Below are 18,566 nucleotides of genomic sequence, written 5' to 3'. Positions count from 1 at the left end.
GTGGTGAGCTGAGATCGCGCCATTGCACTCCAGCCTGGGTAACAAGAGCGAAACTCCATCTCAAAAAAAAAAAAAAAGAATCAGAAGATATAAAGAAATTTAGGATATATTCTTACCCCTAAAGTGCCTTTCAAACTACTCAAGGAGTGAGAACTTACAGACATAAATCAATTGAATTGTAATATAAATAGTTTGACTAAAGGCCAAATAAGTCTTTCAGAGAAGAGTTTCTGGTAGTTCAGAGAAACCAATCTTTTAGGTTGGGTTTATCTATGTTATTTAAATTAACAATAAAGTTAAGAAACATCTCTGGGTTTAATCACTTGGGCAGATTTGAACAACATACACTCAAATTATAAATGACCCCCATATTCCAACAATTGTTCACTACCAGCCACAAACTTCGTTTGCCAATATTCTTAGTCCTCATTGCCCATAGCAACGATTTTAAAAAGTGAAGGCAAGTGAAAACAGTTACTTCTTTTTCTGAAAATGACACATTAAATAGCTCAAACCAACCCTCTCGCTGGAAAAAATATTTTAAAAAGTATCTTTGAATATACTGAAGAGATGACAAATTAGAGATAAATTACTAGACCAGGAGCTTGAGGAGGATGAATGTTTAGGGCAATAACTAGAATATTTGGGGGCTTTCCTTTAACCCTGATGTTTCCTTCTCTTCCATTCCAAGTAAGGGGAGATTCAGTGGCACTTTTGACAATCTTTTAGGATTCAGGCAACAGGTATTGATTAGCAGGACTCACTCAAGCTATAGATATCTGTGAACCACTCTTACTTTAGTTGAGACTCTGAGGGCTGTATCCTAAGCATATGAATAAACCAAAAGTAGGCCTTACAACCAGAGAAACTCAGCTTTGTACCATTGCAACCCTTAATATTACAGGTTTCCTGGGGTATTAATTCTCCAGGTATCTTGCAAACTCAAAATATAGAAACTTTCTGAAGGAAGAAAACAGAGACCAAATTTAGTCTTAAATTTTATCTAGAATAATCATAACATAAGGAAGCGAGACAATATGAATTAAAACCTGAAGAAATGTCCAATAACAGAGAAAGATCCTTAGGAGCCCCAGATACTGGAGTATTCAAACATAGACACCAAAGGAGCTCCCCTACATTCTATGTTCAGGAATATAAAAGATAATTGATAACTTTATTAGAAAACTAGCAAGTCTAACAAGAACTCACATGAAAATTCTAGAATTGAAATAAAGTAATTGAAAATGGTTTTAATAACAAATTATGCTTAGGTTAAATAGAAGGTAAGATGCAGCTAAAACAAGGTTAAAAAGATTATAATTCAAGAAGCCCTGATTATAATTCAGGCAGTATAACTAAAAAGAAAACCACACTTAAGTATATCATAAAAAAATCTTACCACCAGAAGCCAGAAGGGAGAAAAAACACATACGGCTTTTAAAGGAGTACTAATGGATAATGACGTGTAACTGACAAATACCCAATATATAATGGGCTTCAACAAATTAAGAATTAAAACACATAGAATCCTATTTTTGCTAAATAGGCAAAAAGCTTTAACTGGCATTTTTAAAATGAGGCTATCCCACTGTGCAGCAAACTTATACATTTTGTAGTCTTATCAGGAACCAGGGAAACACTGTTTAAAACCGCAATGGTGTAACACTACTCACTCACCAGAATAGCTAAAGTGAAGACAGTAACTGCCAAGTGTCGCCAATGATGGAAACAGTGGAACTCTCCAACACATTGCATGTGGGAGTAAAAATTGGTACAACCACACTGAAAAGCATTTTGGCCTCATCTATTATGAAGCATTCACATTAATCTATGTAAATTCCTTGCATTGCACTAATTTAAATTAAGCATTTTAATGAAGCATTGTGATCTGCACTTCCATTTCTTGGTGTATACCCAATGAAAATGTGTGACTGTCATAAACAAGAATGATCACTTCAGGATTATTTTTCCTTGTGAAAAACCATCAACATGATTGTAGATGTGCTTGTCCAGTGACATTTATATTGTAATGAAAATAAATGAATCAGCCCTCTGCTCAGAAACATAGTTGAATGTCACAAACAGCGTTGGGTGAAAGAAGCTAGATTTTAAAAAATGCTTATTGTGTGATCCTATTTACGGAAAATTTAACAAATAGACAAAACTTTATTAAAGATTTTAGGTATATATGCATAGGCAGTAAAGCGATAAAGAATAGCAAGGAAGTGAGTACTGCAACAATAGGCAGAGTATTTTTTCCAATGCAGGTCAGCAGGGATTGAGAGTGAAACGCAGCAGAAGTGGAGTACTGTAGCTGCCACTGCTTTATTTCTTGAACATTGAGGTGTTTACACCGGTTTTCAATTTGCACTGAGTCCTATATTATTATGCTGTGTACTTCATTATACATGCATTATATTTTACAATTTTTTTAAGTGGAGGGAGGAAATAAGCTATGAAAATCAAGAGGGTCTCAGGTGGAAGTCACTCAGTGGTAGATTCCCAGATATGTCTGACTTCTTGTCCTAAAGGATCTTCTCCCTATACTGGCTACTTCTTTCTACTTCCTTCTGAAATATAATGTGCAATTCTACCAATTATAGCTTCATTCTGCATGCTAAGCACCTTTTGTAAAAAGGCAAATGCCTCTGGTTGTTTGAAGGGCTATCATCACAAATCTCTTGTTCCCTGTCTCAGAGTTCTGTCTAATAAGTCTATAGTAATTCATTTACGTTATGGGTTAAATCATCCTTCATAAACCAGTCAAGAACTCAACTGTCATTTAAAAGTGGTTTCCATAAGGATTAAATTCAGATTTCAGAATAAAATATGTGAATCTGATCTATTTGTCATCTGGGGAATGCCTATACAGTGACTGGTATGATATACAGCAGAATTGTCAGGATTGAGATTCTGACTAACCAGTCTCAAGTTTTGGTTCTACTCATTATTAGTTACTTTACTGAGAGAAAATTATGAAACTAGATTGCTAAATTGTAAAATCTGGGTAAAAATACCCATCCCCAACAGATGTTACGGGGTGAAAATGGTATAAAATGCTAAATAAATGTAAAAAATAACAAAATAGCAAAAATGAAATTAGATATAAGAGATTAAAACAGACAAATGAGAATGTCATACAGGACCCAGTCATTGCTGTGATTAGCTGGCATTCCTCATAGGGGCAATGTTTTTAGCAACTGTCTTATCATCAGATCCCTTTCTGTTATCCTCAAAGGCTCAGAAAAAATCCAGGGAGTACTTCTAACTTATCTTTTGTCAGCCTTTGTGAATTGATATGTATATTTTCATCTGAACCCCTCCCCTGTAATTTCCACAAAGGCAGAGATAAGTGTCTGGCATTTAGTCAAGAACAAAATATTCATCGAATTTGTTTGAACTCTACTTGAATCTTCCTATCTATAATCTGAACCACATCTTTAGATGGAAAGGTCTGTATACATCCTCCCTATCTGCTACCTAGAGTGTGTACTTTTATTTGTCCTTTAACTATATTGTGTATATTCAGAATATTTTCCTCAGATTTAGAATATAGGGTAGATTGCTCACATAATTTTAAACGATGCTAAACATTGAAGAAAGTTTTGAGAATTTTTCTTTCAAGTTCTCAAGTGTGAGTCAACCTATGATGTATCTAATGAATTATTTATATATAGCATTTGGTATTTTTTTTTTTTTTTTTAGAAAGAGATATTAACTCATCATGGACTTTATAGCCTAAGCCTCTACAAACTGATAAAAAAAATCATGTCAATATTTGCCCGGATTTATGTGCATTGAGAGCTTCCTAGCCATGACCTAAGGGGATATGCTGTGTATTGCCAGTCATTCCACGGGAGTCGCAGCTGTTGGGCCCACATGGCAGACAGTTCCATCACCTTGCCCTTGCTAGCTCCACAGACATAGAGAAGCAGGGGAGGAAGCCACACTGATACCCTATGTGTCACTATAAATATATCCTTTCTAGCAAGCATGGCAATTGCATAACTGGATGTCACAAAATAAAATGTTTAGCTTTTATATTCCTCCAAAACTTTTTTTCAAAGTTCCTGTTGCAAATCATCTACAGCTATTCAACACCTATTCATTGGTCATGGAGATGGCCTAAGGTGCTTTTCTCCTTGTAACTGCTGGGAAGAACCCTAACAGTATTGTTGCTCAGCATCTCTGCAGGGATTGAATTAGCTAAAAAGCTATTGGGCTAGAGGCTGGTGAACCATTCAGAGAAATGGAGGAATCAACAGGACATTCCAAGTGGCCCATTCTTCTGAGAATTTCGCAGCTGTCTTCCTGGAGCCCTTCCCAGAGAGACTCCAATAAGCTATTTAATGTATGATTCGAGGTTAAATCGGAGGGATACTTAACTCTTGGGTCCTGGCTGTGAGTACTAAATTAATCAAAAACAAAGAGAAGTTACATTATCTGGATCTCTTACATTAAAGAAGGTATATCTTTTCTTGTTGTTTTTCTTTTCTAGTTTTTGTAAAGACAGGATCTCGTTATGTTGCCCAGACTGGTCTCAAACTCTTGGGCTCAAGTGATCCTTCACCTTGGCCTCCCAAACTACTGGGATTACAGGAGTGAGCCACTGTACATGGCGTAGGTATACCTTTCCTATCATGCAAATCTTTTTATTACTCTGTCCCCAATGAATGGCTTACCTTTTAGCTAAGGAATGAGAAGTGAAGAGAGAGAGGTGAAAGAGAGCTGCCTCTTGGGGATTATGGTTTTTGTATATTTCCTGGAGATTTTTATTTTAGTTTTTGTTCACACTGATGAAATAACCTGGTTGTGGTTCTATTGTTTTTGGTCCAAAGGGTCAGGGGATCTTGCGGATAGAAGGATGGCTAGTTTCATGGTGACCCAAAATTAGCCCAGACTTCAAAGAGCTTCCTCTTTTCTCTGCATGAAGAACTCTTTAAAGAAGTCCTTTTTCCTTTTGCAAGGTGAATGCTTCAAAGCACGTGGGAGGAGTATTTCCTTCTCGGTGTTTACCTTTCAAAGGTGAGGAGTTCACAGACGTTTCTCTGTTTGTACAGTAGAATCCAGTCGTTGGTTTGGAGGGCTCTCTGCGGTCCTCTCCTACTGTCAGGAGCTTCCCGTGCTCATTTTTCATTTACTGATGCACTAAAGGAGCTGTGCCCGGAACCAAAAAAAAAAAAAAAAAAGCTGCATTAAATTCCTCTGGAGTGTATTTCTGTCAACATTGTCTGTCCCTGAAAAAAAGAACTCAGTCCTGTTTTTCAAAGCCTTCTTTCTCTCCCAGGTTACAAAACGTTCACGGAGTGGCCAGAAGTGACAGGCAAAGTGGATGAGTGGGAAAGTGCATCTATTTTTCTCCCTCCAGATGGAGGGAGAGTGACTATAAAATAAAGTAACAGGTTTCTAGCATATCCGCTTGGATTTATGCACTCAATTGAGTCTGAGCCCCTCGGTTAAGATAACTTTGGGATGCTCTACAAGATATTCAATAATGTGCAAAATGGTGCAATAACAGCTTTGTAAACATCTTGAAATTGTATTCAGGTCCCATAGGACACCATTTTATACTATTTTTAACCTTATTTGTAACCTTATTTTATCTTCCCTACGAAGTTCTGTGAGAGTGAAGGCAGGAACTGTACTTTATTAGACTAGAAACTCCCACTGAGGAATAGAACAGTGACTTGTGACTTGTGCTTTATAAGATTTTTTTAAAAGGTGTAGGTTATTTTACAATAATATGAAAAATGTCTAACTTCTGAGTTAAATTTTATATTTTGTAACAAATAAAACCCATTAGAAATTGACTCTGGAAAATACATTGTTAATGTTTATAATATTTAGCAAAATTAATAAATCAATAAAAAATCAATGACAAGAAATATGTATTGATTTGTATGTATGATACATGTTGAATATGTATCAATGATTGAAATACTATGATTATGAGTAATAAAACAACGTGCAATATCCACTGAAAACCATATGAAAGAAAACACACCAAATGCTAATGTTAGGGTGCTTGGATTATGAATGGTTTTTTGGTACATTTATGGTAGGAAAACTCAATTCCCATTTTAAAAAATAACAAGTCAGGTTTTCCTTTGCAATGAATACATGGTCTCTGCCTGAAGGAAATTATCAGTGAGAAGGTCAAAAGTATTTTAAACAATGGAATCAATGTGACAAATGTGTGAATAAAATGAGTGAGAGCCGCTGTTTACTGACAAGTAGCTATGTGCCAAGCATAGTGTTATGTACTGCATGCAAATGATCTCCAATCCACAAAATACCTTGCAAGGTAAATATTTTATTTTTCATTTCCATTTTATAGAAATCAAAGTGTCCTGAGAGTAAGTCATTTGCCTGAGGTCACACCTGGAGTATGGGATTGGGTTTAGGCCTTTTTGGCTCTGAAACTCTTGCCTGTTCAGTGACATCAGAAAGTCTCTTTCTGTGTCCTTTTGGTTTTCCCATTGGCTGAAGGCAAATGCCCTGAGAAACCTTTTGCAAACTGACCTGTGTCAGTCAATCCTTACCCTCCCTCTCCAGCCAAACCGGCTGGCTCACTCTCTTAATGCTCTTCATAGACATTCCCACGCCATGCCCTCTTCCTCCCAGGGCCTGCAGGGTTCTCCATCCTTTTATACCCATATAGAACCAATTCAAAGTCACCAAAGCCATATTGATTCTTGGGCTTCTCCAGTTTGTGGAATCATGCCCGCTTTTGAATTTTTATTGACTCTGCTCTATTCACCTGGCAGTGGCTTGATGGCAGCTCTTATGTTTTCTCGTATCATAATTCAGTATTTTATGCATGTACAGTTTTCTCTCTACAACAAGATTTTTCTTTTCCTGAGGTCAGCATATATATTTCATTTATTTTCATATTCTTTGTGGCAGCATATGAAGGGAAGGGGAACAGAACATGGAGTCGGTGAGTCAGTGCTCTACCATGTCTGAATTATGTGGCCATGAACAGTCATGTAGTTTCTTTATGTTATAGTTTCCTATCTGTAAACTGTGGCTATTAATACTCAGTACTTCATAGATTTATTGGGAATATTAAACAACATAATGTAAGGCATTTATATATTTATAAGACACTGGAAGCACTAAATAAATATTAGTAGTAGTAGTAGTACTCATTAATAAACAGTAAGCACAGACAACTATATAATAATAATAATGGAGTGAGAAAAAAACATATGCATATCTTTTCATATCTATTTTGTATGTTTTCAGCATGCATAGGTATCTTTTTCATTAAAAATTTTTCATTATTTGTTACAGCCATAATACTTACTGTAGTGGTAAAATAATTTAAAAAGCACTTGATACACATTTGCATAATGTCTCTGAATAAATGTGGCAGCATTTTTTTGTGGATTTTTCTTTTTTTTTAAATTGTACTTTAGATTCTGGGGTACATGTGCAGATCATGCAAGATTGTTGCATAGGTACATTCACTTCAAGGTGGTTTGGTGCCACCACCACCCCATCACCTACCTGACATTTCTCCCCATGTTATTCTTCCCTTCCATTATCCCTCCCTTAGCTACCCCCATCAACAGACCCCGGTCTCTCTGTGTCCATGTGTTCTCATTTTTCAACACTCGCCTATGAGTGAGAACATGCGGTGTTTGATTTTCTGTTCTGTTGTCAGTGTGCTGAGAATGATGATTTCCAGATTCATCCATGTCCCTACAAAGGACACAAACTCATCGTTTTTTATGGCTGCATAGTATTCCATGGTGCATATGTAAATGTGGCCACTTTTAAATGATAACCAAAGTAAGAAGAAAACAAAAAACAGAGAATAAAGAAACAAAGACCAGAAAATGAGAACTTTCAAAACAATGTCATGATTGGTATTAAGGCATGGATAATTATAAAAATTAAGCAGACTTGTACAAATAAATCCATGTCATGGGTGGAAGGATCTTGAGTGTTGTGAATTTTTCACACTTGAGTTACTTGATTGTGGAGTGATTCACAAGGAAACAAGTGGCATTCATGCTTGACTTTCTTGTTTGTGTATGAGAGATGGCCAGTGACTCATATGGATCAGAGTACATGTCTCTCTTGGAGTGATTATTAGTAAAATATGACGAATGTTTTCCAGCTAACTGGTGATCAAGATGTTCAATGCTGCAAGCTCACATCCCATGAACGTTAGGAAAAATAAATGACCTTACCACGTTCCTCTCTCCTGTGTGTACTATAAGCAACGCTCTGGCAGATGGAATTCAATTTCAGCCTTAAAATTTTAAAAAGTGACAACCAACAGCAATTCTCATTTATTAAAACCAGAGCAAAGCTGCCTAGCATCACCAGGAGACAAAAAAATAACTTTGGATTTCTAGGTTGTTGGCTTCCACCTGGAGTTGGGTCTGTGTGGCTGTGTTCTGCTTCAGGCCTGTGCCTCACGTGTCACTCCTGTGACTGGCAGGAGGAAGGCGACAAGTTTAGGTTACAATCATGAGTAATGATGGTGATCGGTCAACTGTCCTCCCTCTTCCTCAAAACAGTCGAGTACTTAAAATGCCATGCTGAATTGCAGGGAGCCCTCACCATCATAGACTTAGCAAGAAACCAGATCCACAGTGCCTTAACCCTAGGTGTGTTTGTAGCAACATCAACGGTCATAAGCTGTTGCTCACATGTTACATTCTGACATTATTCAGAATTGGAGGAGTAGAATGCCAGTAACATAATTTACAATGCATTACGCAACGTGCACACTGCCTCAGGAAGAGAAAGCTCACTTGAAAAGTATCTCCTAGGTCGTGCTGTGCGCAAAAAGAATCCAGGCCCCTCCACCCGAGTGTGGGCATGGGTGAATTGAAGTGCTTGTGGTTCTATGCTAGGTCTCTGTGGGAGCAGGAACAGAAGCCATGGGTGAGACCTCTAGCACTTACTGGGTCCCCTTCAAGGCAGATTAGAATGAGAACATCACCCATCACCATAGCGAAGGGCATTGGGCTGTCAGAAAATGTGATTGATCGAATGAAGAAATCCTCTCCATCTGATTCAAAGTCTCAGTGGTATTCTGGTGCTTATGATGCCTCGGTTTCTGATGAAGAATTGAAAAGAAGAGTAGTGGAGGAGCTGACATGAAGCAAGCCAAGAAAGAAACTGAAGATCAGAAATGACTAAAGCAAACCAATGAGCTGGACCGAGAGAAGGACCCTGCCAATGGGGAGTTAACGAGAGCCGTCCTTCGAGAGAGAGGATATTAAGCCAGAAGGAATGTGATAAGGCAAAGCTCCTGGCTAGGCAGCTGGAAAAGAAAGAGCGAGCACTAACAAAGCGGGTCGCATTCTGCAAAGCGCAGCTGGCTAGACTCAGAGTTCTTCAACGTCACCACTGAACAGTATCAGAAACCTGCTGAAGAGGTGGAAGCAAGGTTCAAGCATATGAGTCTCATCCAGTCTGTGCTGACCTGCAGGCCAAAATTCTTCAATGTTACCACAAAAACACCCACCAGACCCTCCAATGTTCCGTTCTGGTCAGCTGGTATATGCACAGTGTCAATCATGCCAAACAGACCATGCTTGAGGAAGGAATATAAAAGAAACTTTTAGAACAAGCAAAACACTTTCAATGTTAATTTCAGAGAGGGAATATTTTGTTTTCCTAGTAAGAAAACCCATTTAAAGAGAAGAGAACTAATGAGAAGACCACTCAAGACAGACATTGAAGAATGAACTCAATAGAATCATATCACATTTTGATTGGCAGCGATTTGAAGGGCAGCTGAAGCCTAGATCAGCATCAGTCATCAGGGGATGCTCTTCAGTATTAGTAAACCCCTTTTATGATGAGTAAAAGGGAAGGACAGCTCTCTCCACCTTTTGGTACTTTCTCTTCAACTTCTACAGACCATAAAATGTTTCTCTTCTAGGCAAGCCCCATCATTTGGTGAACCTCCACCCTAACAAAGTGGGATGGCGTGGGCTGGGGTGTGGGCTAAAGTAACTGGAGTGGGGACAGAAGAGAGCCGGAAAACATAAATTATCGGGGCAGCAGTGCTGGGTGGAATTGTCTAGGCTGTGGCATGTTGGTTTTCTTGCTTTTTCTTGTTTCCTTTGATTATGTAAGAGTGATTTCATTTTAACTTCTGGTGACCCTGCAAGCAAGGAAGCAAACAGAAGAAAAGATGGACTTATTTTACAGGACTAATGTGTATGATTAGAAGTGAAATAAGGTATATATTTTTTTAATCAAGATGAAGGCAGCCTTGGCTTATATAACCTCCATTGTGAATGCTGACATCTTTACTTCACTCACTAGCAATAATAAATATGTTTTCTGACAAAGAAAAAAAAGTGCCCCCTAAAGAGAACAAATGTGTTATCCCAGCCAACAAGAGGCAAATTATTTAATAAACAGTGCCAGCTGCCCCCCATTGGAATCTACTAAGTGCCAGACAGTGCCCGTGACAGCTCATCTTCACTTTTGTTAGAGTGATCTTCCTAAGTGGAATCTGAGGGTGTCATCTTCCTGCCTGTTGCCATTCAACCGCTGTCCATGTCTTCGGGACATGAGTCTAGGTGCAGGAAATGCTCTTTTGCATCTGATGGCTTCCTACCTCTCCACCGTAGGGAGCTGAACTCCCCCTCCCTGCTCCGCCCTCACCTCACACTCTCACTGCACCTCTCGTCCCTGGTCACTCTGCCTGTTTGCAAATCTTTGGTGTACTGCATCTGGCTTGCCTCTAGGACTTGCTCTTGATGTCCTCTCTGTGTTGACAAGCCCCCTGCCTGCTCCCAGTTTCATCCCGCTTTCCAAATACCAGCTTCTTCTTCGGGTATCAGCACCTCTGCCACACCTTCCTTGAATATTTCTTCTCCCCAAGAACGGTTTGCGTTTTGCTCTAAGATGTTTGTGCTCTTTATTCACAACCACCTCCACCATCTCCAGGGCACTTACTGCAAGGTAATAGAATTGTTTGCTTTCCTGTGGGTCTTCCCAGACAGACTTTATGTCGCTTAAGAGCACGGTCTATGTGTCAGTAGTGCCTGGCATATAGAAAAATTCAATAAGAGCCAGGCATGGTAGCTCAAACTTGTAATCCCAGCACTTTAGGAGGTCAAGGCAGACAGATAATAAGGTCAGGAGTTTGAGGCCAGCCTGACCAACATGGTGAAACCCTGTCTCTACTAAAAATACAAAAAATTACCTAGGTGTGGTGGCAGGCACTTGTAATTCCAGCTACTCGGGAGGCTAAGATAGGAGAATCGCTTGAATCCAGGAGGTGGAGGTTGCAGTGAACCAAGATGGTGCCACTGCACTCCAGTGCAAGACTCCGTCTCAAAACAACAACAAAAAAAGGAAAAATTCAATAAATGTTTGTCAATTAAATCTTCACAAGAATTCACTCAAGATAGATATTATCATCCTTCCTTTATGGATGTAGGAAAAAGCCCATTGGTTTTTAAGAAGCCACCATTGGCCTCTATGTTTAGAGGCAGCTGAACACATACAAATTGGCTGTGATAAAACAGTGTGATTATTCAGAGAACTGGTCTTAATTTTGTAAATAGAATCTAATTGATGAAAGGAATAAATAATAGTTATGTTTCAGGTTGACTAACAAAAGATTGTTAAACTTTGATTGAATCTGACCGTGACACGCTGCAGATGAAATTCTCGAATGTCAGTGAAGAGTCTCTATAGAAAGAGGTTTAGCACTCACCTTGTGACAATAGACCACTGCTACTTAGAAGAAGGCTTACTCCTACTTCTAACTGGCTATTCTCTATTGAGCAATGAGTTGGATGGCTCCAAATTCTTCCAAGTCAACTTGTAAGCTGAAGCTTGGAGTTGGGTGTTGGTGTGATGGGGTGAGTAGAAACTGAAGGTACTGGAGCAAGAACTAAAGGAATTGAAGTGAGGGACTTCTTACAAAAAGAAGTCCTGAATGGCCGTTATTGGTGCAGCATGGATTCTCCAACCACCTCTTTATTCTGAGTGATACAAGAACTGGACCTCTTGTTTTTTCCCTTCATTTTGTTATGTCTTTTGCTTTCAATCTCTTTCTGATCCTTGGTAATTTGACTATGGTCTTAATAATAAACAGATTTTTTTTCTTTTAGAAAATTTGTTTCTACAACACTGTCCCTTCCCTTCTTATGTTTCTACTTAGATATAGTAGGTAAAGATATATGAGGGAGAGATGGGTGTGTCTTTGGACATAAAAAAAGATGAAAGTAAAATTCCTTTTATTTCAATGTCACCAAAGCCAGCTGTTTTGACAGTGGGGATGGACTAGACCTCTGCCATGGGAACCTGGGAGCTGGGATGGAGTGGACCAGAGAGAACTATCTTGTCAATTAGAAGCAGTAAAGAAAAGATCAAGTGTAGAGGGGATGAAGAGCCCTCTGCAAACCATTCTGGAATGTCACTAGGATGAAGAATAAGTTAAGGGTGAGAGCTACCAAATAATAAAGGAGATTTTAGTTTGGGGAGGAAGGAGAATGAATAAGAAAGAAGCAGCCTCTTCTACAGCAATGGGGTAAAAGAGGGTGTTCCTATGGAAGAGCTACCTTCTTCTTTTTTTTTTTTTTTTTTTTCTTGAGATGGAGTCTTGCTCTGTCCTCCAGGTTGGAGTACAGTGGTGTGATCTCAGCTCACTGCATCCTCCACCTCCCGGGTTCAAGAGATTCTGCCTCAGCTTCCTGAGTAGCTGGAATTACAGGTGCCTGCCAACACGCCTGGCTAATTTTTGTATTTTTAATAGAGATGGGGTTTCACCATTTTAGGCCAGGCTGGTCTTAAACTCCTGAGCTCGTGATCTGCCTGCCTTGGCCTCCCAAAATACTGGGATTACAGGCATGAGCCACCACACCCAGCCTGGAGAGTTACTTTCTTATGATGATGTTTTCTGGAGCTTTCCAAATGAAGGTACAAATTAGTGGTTCTCATATTTCAGCACATTTCTTACCTGGGAGGTTGTTAAAATGAAGATTCCTATACTTTACCCATAAAGTTTTTTATCTGGTTTTGGATAGGTCAGTGGGGCCCAAGAATCTGAATTTTAAAAAATACCCCTGGTAATTTGAGCATAGGTGGTTCATGTTCCATAATTTGAAACACATTGGCTGTCCCTGTTTTTGAGATTCAGAGTAAGTAACTTTGTGGCCTAAAATAATCATATGACCTTATGCTTTTCTTTAATACATAAAGTTACAGTCTATTAATTAAACAATAGCATTTAATTTAAAATATACACTGTGAACAAAAGACCTATTTTTGTACATCTTAAGCAGATATCATTTATCTTATTGTTGAAAGTTCTATGGTAATGTTGTGCTTTTTCTCCAAATAATCGGCATTGTGACATTCCTCTATCTTCATTTCTTAATGGTTTAATATGATTTTTCTCCCTGTTTCTGCTTCCTATTTAATCTGCTACTGCCTGTTAAATCAGCTTCCCTTCATGGCAAAAACTGAGGCTGCTTTTGTTAGATTAAACATTCTTTTTTTATCTGACCCAGCTTTCAGCTTCATCTACTTAGTTATATCATTGGTTGGGTAACAGAAATTGCCAGGATGTCACCCAGTGGGAAAATCAATTCATGAAAGAAGGCCTGGTGCTGTGTGTTTGACTATAGAGCATCTCTTTTCTTTCTCCAAGCATATCTGTCTCAGCACACCTGGGTATTCCTCCCGAGGGTGAAGAAGAAGTTTGAATTGCCCTGCTGTTAATTAACAACATCCCTTTCCCCTTATGTTACAGGTGAACTTGATTCATTCTCTTGTATATATTCCTAAGAGAGAGACTCACTGCAAAAGGACACATCACTATAAAATAAAGAGAAGGCCAGTGGTGAAGTGCTTGAAAGATAATTCTCTTCTATTGTTCTAGGAGGTTTGTAAAATAAATGTGTCTCATGATAGACTCCAACATCCACGTAGGAGCTAAGGATGTTTTTGTTCCATGAATTTAGATGTTTCAAAGATACATTCCCCACCCCACTCCTGACATGTAATATCTCAGCCTTTGGACTGAACTCGATTGTTCTTAGTCTGGGTCTATGACCTTTTACAGAGTGTGCAGCAGATATAGTCTTCATTGGTTCTATGGAATTCCTGAAGTTGTATGTATGTGTCTACGTGCTTTTTTCTGGAGGCGATCTTTCTCAGCTTGCATGCATTTCTCCATGGAATGCATGATACCAAAAAGATTAAGAACCATTGAAGTAATGGTCCAGTGTGTTGGAATATAAAAAATTAATCCTGCATTGCAGTAGTAGTATTTTCCCAGAAGACTCAGAGGTAATTTCCATAGGAAGCTAAACTTAAAAGGGAAGGTTATTCCTTTTCAGGAGAACTTATTTTGGAAGGAACTGCAAGATGACCCTCTGTCCTTCGAGCCTAAGGGGCCATCTATCTGTGAGCTGCATTCTGTGATCATCTACATGAACCAATTGCAGGTTATTTAGTTGGAATTAACTTTCACACTCAGTTTTAAAGTACAAACTTTTAAATGCATTGTGACTAATGATCAGTGTTTAAGGATGGGGAAAGAGAATGTGGATACTGAAAAAATAAAACATATGCAAATTTCCCCTACCCCTCTCTACACCATAAAGCTTTCCAATAAAAGAATTATTTATTTTAAATGTAATGCTATAGTTACAAGTGCAGGTTAGTGGCTTGTTTGTAAAGAGATCAAATATTAAAAAGATGTTGAAGAGAAATGGGGAATCTCAATGATCTCTTAAAATTTTTTCCTGTTATTTACTGAGTCTACTGTTTCACTTTAGGTCATCTTGCATATCACATAGAATTTTGATTATGATAAAAATCAACATATGTCATAATATTATATAACATAATTCAAGCCAGGCAGGCATGGTGGTGCTCACATCTATAATACCAGCACTTTGGAAGGCTGAGGCAGGTATATCACTTCAGTTCAGCAATTTAAGACCAGCCTGGCCAACATGGTAAAACCCCATCTCTACTAAAAATACAAAAATTAGCTGGGCATGGTGGTGAGCACTTGTAATCTCAGTTACTCAGGAAGGTGAGTCAGGAGAATCACTTGAACCCAGGAGGCAGAGGTTGCAGTGAGCCGAGACTGTGTCAGTGCACTCCAGCCTGGACAACAGAGTGAGACTCTGTCTCATAATAATAATAATAATAACAATAATAATAATTCATTATTTTCATCTTAAAAATGATGACACTAATAATAAATTTTGTACAGGCTTGGTTATATGAGGATAATAAAATAATCTGAGCAAAATGTTTAGAACACATTTTGTTGGTCCATGTATGTTTGAAATACTGCTGCTATTATTATTATTATAGCTGCAGAGTAATTAATTGAGAAATTTAAAAATAGGATGCTTAGATTAACAGGTAGCTTTCAATTTTTGTTTAATCTTTATTGGGTTGGAGTTTCTAATACCTTGTTGGGCTTTGGACAGGGTTCGCTTTTGGCTGAAGATAGATACATCAGGGTCATGTATTATCTTTTGCTTTCTTGCTTTGTTTCTCACATATTCTTTTCTTTTCTGATATTCCTAGGTTGACTCCATATTTTTCTGGATCCCTTCTTCTGATCCAAGAAACTTCTCTCTCCTGTATTGAACTTCCTCAGGATTTTATGCCTTATAGCTAAGAAACATTTAACAATTGTCATCAAAGCTACTAAATATTTTGGGCTACTGTGTAAGCTATGGTAACATTAATGTCAGTCTGACACCATTTGCACTTAATTAGGGAATTCTTGTTAGCTGTTTATTGGAAGAACAGACCCTACCAATAGGAATTTGGGGCATGTGGAAGAAGATATTTTAAAGTGCAACATAACTTTTAACCTAAGGACTTTGTAGAAATACCATTCTGCCCACTCACGGGAATAACGACCACATGTTACAGAGGCAGTTGAGGGCCAGCCTCTGGTTCCAGCCTGGATTTTGAATCTCACCTCCACGTTAAAAATTGGGTGACTTTGAACTTCAAAGTTATTTGACCTCTTTGTGCCTATATTTTCTCATCTGTAAAGGAAGAAGGAAAAAGAGAGTGCCTACATGAGAGGGCTGTTGTAGGAATTAAAGCTAATGTAATGCAAAGCACCTAGAATAACAGTAAATGCCGATGCATGTGCTTATAAAAGTGTTTGCTATTATTATTTCTAGGGCAATCCTAATTTCATCTCTGTTTTCATAAAATACATTTCTAATCAGAAAGTAATCGTTTGTCAAACCAAGTGTCTTGATTCTGAGTCCAGACTCATTAAGACATCTTTCTATATGAAAGTTGTTTTTTGTTTTTATGTCTTGTATTACGATGAAAAGGACTAAGGTCAGACATAATTAAAACTGCCTAAAATTTCATTTCATTTTATTTTATTTGGAGTGCGGTTGTGTGATCTCAGCTTGCTGCAACCTCCACCCCCCGGGCTCAAGCAATTCTCTCTCCTCAGCCTCCCAAGTAGCTGGAATCACAGGCGTGAACCACCATGCCCAGCTAGTTTTCGTATGTTTAGTAGAGAGGGTTGCAATATGTTGCCCAGGCTGGTCTCGAACTCCTGAACTCAAGTGATCCGCCTGGCCTCAGCCTCCCAAAGTGCTGGGATTATAGGCATGAGCCACATCACTTGCACTTATCCCTAAAATTTTATTTAAGTGTGATGTATTGCACTTACTGTATGGGTGCATTCTGTTCACTTTTTTACTGTCAAAAACAAATATTTGAGACCATACTTTCCCATTTCATCAGAATAGACAACAGACCGATTATTACCACTCAAGTAAACTGACATGAGCAGAGTAGCTAATAGGTTATGTTTCCAAAGCAATGCAAGTACAAGCTGCAAACAGAACAAACCAAATTCCACTGTACCATTCTATTAGATTTCAATGCAGTACAGCCAATTTCTTTAACTCACAAATTTCTCTTACAGTTTATTTCTCCTATGCCTCTTTCCCTTATATGTTTGGAATGATGAGCGAAGATAAATGACTTGTCTAACACTAACTCATATCAGGTACAAAAACCCATTTCTATGAAAATTGCACCACACCCCAGATTTATGTCTGATCACAGCCACCCAAACATTTTCAAGTTTTCTATTGTCTCCTTATTTAGGAATACAGAACTTTTTTCCCCCCTTGGAAGTGTCTTATATTCATGACTTAATAAATTAGGCTGTCTTTTTAGCAATGTATAATTAACCTGTGGAACCCATGATGATGAGATATCACTATGGCTTGCAGCATAGCATGTTTCTAGGAGGGATTAAATATTTGTATATGAAAAAAAGAGCATTTGTGGTTGCTCCACTTCAGGTAAAATTACAGGCCTATCAATCTGAATGCGGTAGAGCATGAAATCAGGAAGTATTTTTCCCTCCGCAGAATATTGGATTGCACAGTTAGGTGTATTTTGGGAGCCACGTTTCTGAATGGGACGAAGGATGGAACGCGAAACATACTTAATGAATCCATCTTCTAACGTGATTTTTGTGCTAGCTCATATCATGGGTTTTCAATCTCTGCCCCTGGGCACTGGGCTCGGTTAATCAGGCTCCACTCTTCCCCACTTCTCCAACGTGGCTCTCATTCAAGTCGTTGACATGTGTCTCTATGACAAAAGGGAGATTCCCAGGCACTGGCTGCAAGACAATAGAGACTGTTTTTTGTCACTGCTGTTGTTTGCTTGCTTGAGAGGAGAAAAACAGATGAAGCCAAGTCATTCGATGGCTATCCTTTTAGCTCAGTGTTTTGACGAGCATGGAGGATTAAACCTTATTATTAGAAGCAAAATGAGAGAGACTAGAATATTTTTCTTTTTTGTTTGTTATCGCAGTTGCTAACTGGTTGATATATGACTGGGCATTTCTTTGTAATGAGAACTGTGGACAAAATAAATACAATGCACATCTTGCCTAAGGAATGCTTTTGGTTGCTCCTCCATAGAAAGCTGGCAAGAGATCTGTATTTGTGCCATCCAGCGCCGTAGCTGCTACCAACAGGTGGCTACTGAGCATTTGAAAGGTGGCTAGTCTGAACTGAAATGTGCTGTAGGTCTAAATTACAAATAATATTTCACAGACTTCAAATGAAAGGTAACTCAATATATTTTATGTTTATTGCATGTTGAAATGACAGCATTTTTGATGTATTTTGTTAAATAAAAAATATTATTAAAACCAATTGCACCTTTATTATTTATTTTTATTTTACCTTAAGTTCTGAGATACATGTGCTCAACATGCAAGTTTGTTACATAGATATACATGTGCTATGGTGGTTTGCTGCACCTGTCAACCCATCATCTAGGTTTTAAGCCCCATATGCATTATGTATTTGTCCTAATGCTCTCCCTCCCCTTTCCTCCTACCCCACAATAGGCCCTGGTGTGTGATGTTTCCCTCCCTGCGTCCATGTATTCTCATTGTTCAACTCCCACTTATAAATGAGCACAGGCCGGGAGTGGTGGCTCACTTTGGGAGGCCGAGGCAGGTGGATCACGAGGTCAAGAGATCGAGACCATCCTGGTCAACAAGGTGAAACCGCGTCTCTACTAAAAATACAAAAACT

The 18,566-nt window shown here is 38.5% G+C and overlaps 1 pseudogene; it reads left to right on the top strand.

Moving 5' to 3' along the window:
- The first annotated feature begins 8,900 nt into the window (after positions 1 to 8,900).
- LOC101046468 (MICOS complex subunit MIC19 pseudogene) lies at positions 8,901 to 9,577 on the top strand (annotated as a pseudogene).
- The last annotated feature ends 8,989 nt before the right edge of the window (positions 9,578 to 18,566 follow it).

This window comes from Saimiri boliviensis, chromosome 8, assembly GCF_048565385.1.
Source record: "Saimiri boliviensis isolate mSaiBol1 chromosome 8, mSaiBol1.pri, whole genome shotgun sequence".
Taxonomy (NCBI): domain Eukaryota; kingdom Metazoa; phylum Chordata; class Mammalia; order Primates; family Cebidae; genus Saimiri; species Saimiri boliviensis.
This window is presented reverse-complemented; position numbering and strand designations above follow the sequence as displayed.